We start from the raw sequence: 5000 nt of genomic DNA, 5'->3' as shown, positions 1-5000 counted from the left end.
GTGTGTGTGTGTGTGATCACTAGTGACGGGTATATATACTGTGTGTGTGTGATCACTAGTGATGGGTATATATACTGTGTGTATGTGTGTGATCACTAGTGATGGGTATATATACTGTGTGTGTGTGTGTGTGTGATCACTAGTGATGGGTATATATACTGTGTGTGTGTGTGATCACTAGTGATGGGTATATATACTGTGTGTGTGATCACTAGTGATGGGTATATATACTGTGTGTGTGATCACTAGTGATGGGTATATATACTGTGTGTGTGTGATCACTAGTGATGGGTATATATACTGTGTGTGTGTGTGTGTGATCACTAGTGATGGGTATATATACTGTGTGTGTGTGTGTGATCACTAGTGATGGGTATATATACTGTGTGTGTGTGTGTGATCACTAGTGATGGTATATATACTGTGTGTGTGTGTGATCACTAGTGATGGGTATATATACTGTGTGTGTGTGTGTGATCACTAGTGATGGGTATATATACTGTGTGTGTGTGTGATCACTAGTGATGGGTATATATACTGTGTGTGTGTGTGATCACTAGTGATGGGTATATATACTGTGTGTTCACTAGTGATGGGTATATATAGTGTGTGTGTGTGTGTGTGTGTGTGTGTGTGTGATCACTAGTGACGGGTATATATACTGTGTGTGTGTGATCACTAGTGATGGGTATATATACTGTGTGTATGTTGTGTGATCACTAGTGATGGGTATATATACTGTGTGTGTGTGTGTGTGATCACTAGTGATGGGTATATATGCTGTGTGTGTGTGTGATCACTAGTGATGGGTATATATACTGTGTGTGTGAATCACTAGTGATGGGTATATATACTGTGTGTGTGATCACTAGTGATGGGTATATATACTGTGTGTGTGTGTGTGTGTGTATAGCCTCAGCTGGTGCGGGCAGTCCTGTGGTTGTGACTTTCTGTGTTTCAGTGTCTTCGGGATCATGGCTTCCAGAGGCTCCGGCACATCTTTGATGAGGAGGAATTACAGACTCTCCACTGAGCCGGAGAAGACGAAGGTTACAGGTAATACTGGTGGGAACATCAGCCAGAAGAGAATTCAGGGTCCTATTACTCCTTACAGAATGAATCCGTCCTTTAGGACCAGGTGCAGACCGTATCCTGTGACATGAAATCGCTCTTTTTCTGTACACGATCCGTCTTGTATATGTTAAAAGTCAATATTTGGTGGCGTCACAAGTGATTGCACATAAAAGCATCTTCCAGGCTGTGGGCCCCGCTGGGTGGCAGACTTTGCTGATGCATATTATTACTATTGGAGGTGTTGGATTCCTGGTACATCTGCCAGTGGACCGGTGCGCTGTGTCTCCCAGGCGGTTCTCTGCCTATTGGGCATACAGAGCTATTTCCATGTACTTGTCCCCCCTCCCCTCCCAGTCACAGAATAGTCTCTATTAGGGGTGTATGTGAGGTACAGAATCTGGCAGCAGCCTGGAATCCCGGTGCTGCCGTCCGGCTTAGATATGGATGTACTGGGAAGGGAAGATGCCGGGACTAGATTAATCCCGGTGCTGCCGTCCGGCTTTAGATCATGGATGTACTGGGAAGGGAAGATGCCGGGACTAGATTGTACGCAGTATACGGGGAGAGCGGATGTTACAGTGTATCTGTAGTGTGATACTACAGCCTCATTGTTACATTGTAGAAGCAGCTGAGGAGACCTTTATATTCTAGGTGTATCCTCATCAGATACATTGTGTCCATTACCCATCACACACCTGGAATTAGATGGACCCCAGACACACTGACTGTGCTGCTCACAAGCGCTTTACTATTTATATGACCCTGAATGGGATTATGAGGCAGTGATCTGTATATACCGAGACACCTCTTACTTCTCACTTCTGGTTTCAGGCATCGTGAGTGACAGACTACTGAGCCAGTATCTACTCCGGATATTCCCGGGCAGTGACGGAGGGCAGCATGGTGGCCACTTACCGGTACGTCACATTATCAGCCTGTTATCTGCCAGTCCTGGTCTAGTTGTCCAAGCGCTGCCAATGGCCGGTCCCCCACTCCAAGCTCATCACCTGCCTCCATCTCTATTTTATTATGACTTCTGGTGTTGAACAGATATTATATAACATATTCATTCCACCGGCATCTATTGTTCTCCCCACCGTGGGACCCTGCATATAACCCCCCCAGTAGGATTAGTGCGACTCGGGGACGTGTGTAAACCACAAGCTGCCTGTTGTGTCACAGCGGAGACTATAGTGATCTGTCCGTCTGCTTTATGTCCTGCACGATATACAATGTATCTGTCCTGGCCGCCTGATCGTGCCGCTCATAGTGCTTCGTTGTCAGAACCGGGCAAGAATTACCCCTTAATACACCTCTGCTTTATTAACCTGTGGGAGATTGAATGTAAGGTTTATGGCACATGGGTATTACCTGTAGGACCATCAGCAGCAGACAGGAATAACAATATCTGCTGGTCTCCCTATTACAGAAAGGAAAGTGAATGTATTAAATGTGTAGTAAATCTGTCTCCCGACAGATCGCTGGGCCAAAATACAAAGCGTTGTGGCTGTAATCATCCCACAACTTTACACACACCCCACACCCTCCCGATCATTTGTCATGTCACCAACGCTGTACCCAGGAGAACTGCCCCCCCAGTCTTGCTCCTAACTCGCACTCCCTCCCCTTGTGGAAGAGCTGATAAAGGACGAATATAAGACCGTGACGGATCCTCTAACAGTAGAATATCAGTATATTATGTTTCCCAGTGTGCAGACGACGTACAGCTCGGGAAATAGGACGATTAGCAAAACCGCGTCAGCAAAATTCCTTGTCTCTCTGTAACGTCAATAACTGCACAGCACAGACATCCCAGCAAGTGCCACAGATATGAACATGTGTGTGCACACGTTACACGCATGGAAGGAAATTACATTGTATTCTGAATTTTCCTAGTTGATGGACTTATATCTTGTTTATGACTCCGGTAATCCATGATTTATATATCAGTTATCTGTAATCCTTCTTCCCTCTCCGGCCCAGCTTCCACCTGTCCCTCTATTAATAACCCCCAGCGCTTTAAATGCTGATCTTCAGTTACACAGGACTGATCCAAATACACATCTTGTGTCCTGTTAACTGCTCCTTGCCCGCAGCGGCTGAGTGACACCCCTCTTACAGTCTATATAAAGAACGGTTTTATTTCATATTTAATTTGGGAATATCTCTCCATGTGCGACATTCACTTCTTAATTCTACCAACAGTTTCTTTCCTTTATAAGTCTCCCTCTGGCCCCCTCCCTCCCCTCCCTCCCCTCTGCCCCCGACCCCCTTCCCTCCCTCCCTCTGGCCCCCTGACCCCCTTCCCCTCCCTCTGGCCCCCCTCCCCTCCCTCTCTCTCTCTGGCCTCCCCTCCCTCCCGCTCTACCTCCCTCTCTCTCTCTCTCTGGCCCTCCCTCCCCCTCTCTCTCCCTCTCTGGCCTCCCTCCCTCCCTCTCTGGCCTCCCTTCCGCTCCATTCCCCTTCCCTCCTCCCTCCCTCTGGTCCCCCTCCCCTCCCTCTCCCTCTCTGGCCTCCCTCCCTCCCTCTCTGGCCTCCCTCCCTCCATTCCCCTTCCCTCCTCCCTCCCTCTGGTCCCCCCTCCCTCCATTCCCCTTCCCTCCTCCCTCCCACTCTACCTCCCTCTCTCCCTCTGGCCACACATTCTCCCCTCCCTCACTCCCTCTGGCCCCCCTCCCCCTCCTTCCCTCCCTCTGGTACCCTCCCCTCCTTCCCCTCCCTCTGGTCCCCTCCCCTCCTTCCCCTCCCTCTGGCCCCCTTCCCTCCCTCCCTCCCTCTGGCCCCCTCCCCCTCCTCCCCTCCCTCTCTTCCTCTGGCCCCCCATCCCCTCCCTTTCTCTCTCTGGCCTCCCTCCCCCCCACTCTACCTCCCCTCCCTCTCCCCCCCTCTCACTCTCTCTCCTCTCTCTGGCCTCCCTCCCTCCAGTCCCCCTTCCCTCCTATCCTCCCTCTGGCCCCCCTCCCCTCGAGTCCCCTTCCCTCCTCCCTCCCTCTGGCCCCCCCTCCCTCTGACTCTACCTCCCTCTCTCTCTCTCTGGCCTCCCCTCCCTCCCACCCCACTCTGGCCCCCTTCTCTCCCTCCCTCTGGCCTCCCTCCTTCCCAACTCTCTCACTCTGAACCCCCCCCTTGCTCCCCTCTCTCTCTCTCCCTCCTCTCGCGTTGCGCGCTTCCTCTCCTCTTCTCTCTCTCTCGCCCCCCTTCTCTTTCTGGCTCCCCCCAGGGTCACCACAAAGAGAAATCCTAAATAAATAGTGTTTTTTCTTACACACTGTACAGTATTTACCACCAATGTCCCCCCCCTGTTTATATGCAGGAAGCCCCTCACCTTCCAGAACCTGGAGGAGCGATTGGAGCGACTGTTTGTCTGCGGGGGAGACCAGCGAGGATTAATGCTGGTGAGCACACGCTGAGCCCTGTGATGGGAGGGGCCCTCCATAATCATGTCACCACGTATGACCATTCCATGTCCACATAATGTACCGTATGTTCTCTCCCGCCACAGAGCAGGTCGTAGAAGGGCGGCCCTGGGGACCCCCCACCGTGGTGCTGGATCACACCAGTGGGTTTGAGGACTGTTTACTGGTAGACGATGATCTGCTGGGGGTGAGTTTAGCCTCATCACCCCCCCCCCCCCCCCTCGCCAGACATGTCATCTTATAAATGGCTGACAAGCGCCTCTCTCTGCAGGTCATCGGACACAGTAATTTCAGCTCCATCAGGGCACACGACATGTGTGTATAAAGGTGAGTGACGTGGTCCCCGTCCATCTATCTCTCTAACACATAAGTCTACCAGGGGCTGAATCTGCTCTTTGCGGATTCATCAACATTTTTTTTTTACCTGTTTCCCACCCGTCCTCCCTTGGTCCTTTCTTGTTTCTCCCAGGGAAAATGGTTGTATGAGGTTCTCATCTCCTCGCAGGGTCA

The 5000-nt window shown here is 50.9% G+C and overlaps 1 long non-coding RNA gene across 1 annotated transcript in view; it reads left to right on the top strand.

The window, feature by feature from the left end:
* The window catches only part of LOC142100220 (uncharacterized), a 6203-nt gene extending 4176 nt beyond the window's left edge, over nucleotides 1-2027 (top strand). The window contains exons 2-3 of the long non-coding RNA XR_012678779.1: nucleotides 962-1056; nucleotides 1906-2027. This is a non-coding gene — a long non-coding RNA (uncharacterized LOC142100220). The remainder of the gene's footprint in view (nucleotides 1-961; nucleotides 1057-1905) is intronic.
* The last annotated feature ends 2973 nt before the right edge of the window (nucleotides 2028-5000 follow it).

The sequence above is a fragment of the Mixophyes fleayi genome, chromosome 8 (assembly GCF_038048845.1).
Source record: "Mixophyes fleayi isolate aMixFle1 chromosome 8, aMixFle1.hap1, whole genome shotgun sequence".
Lineage (NCBI taxonomy): Eukaryota > Metazoa > Chordata > Amphibia > Anura > Limnodynastidae > Mixophyes > Mixophyes fleayi.
This window is presented reverse-complemented; position numbering and strand designations above follow the sequence as displayed.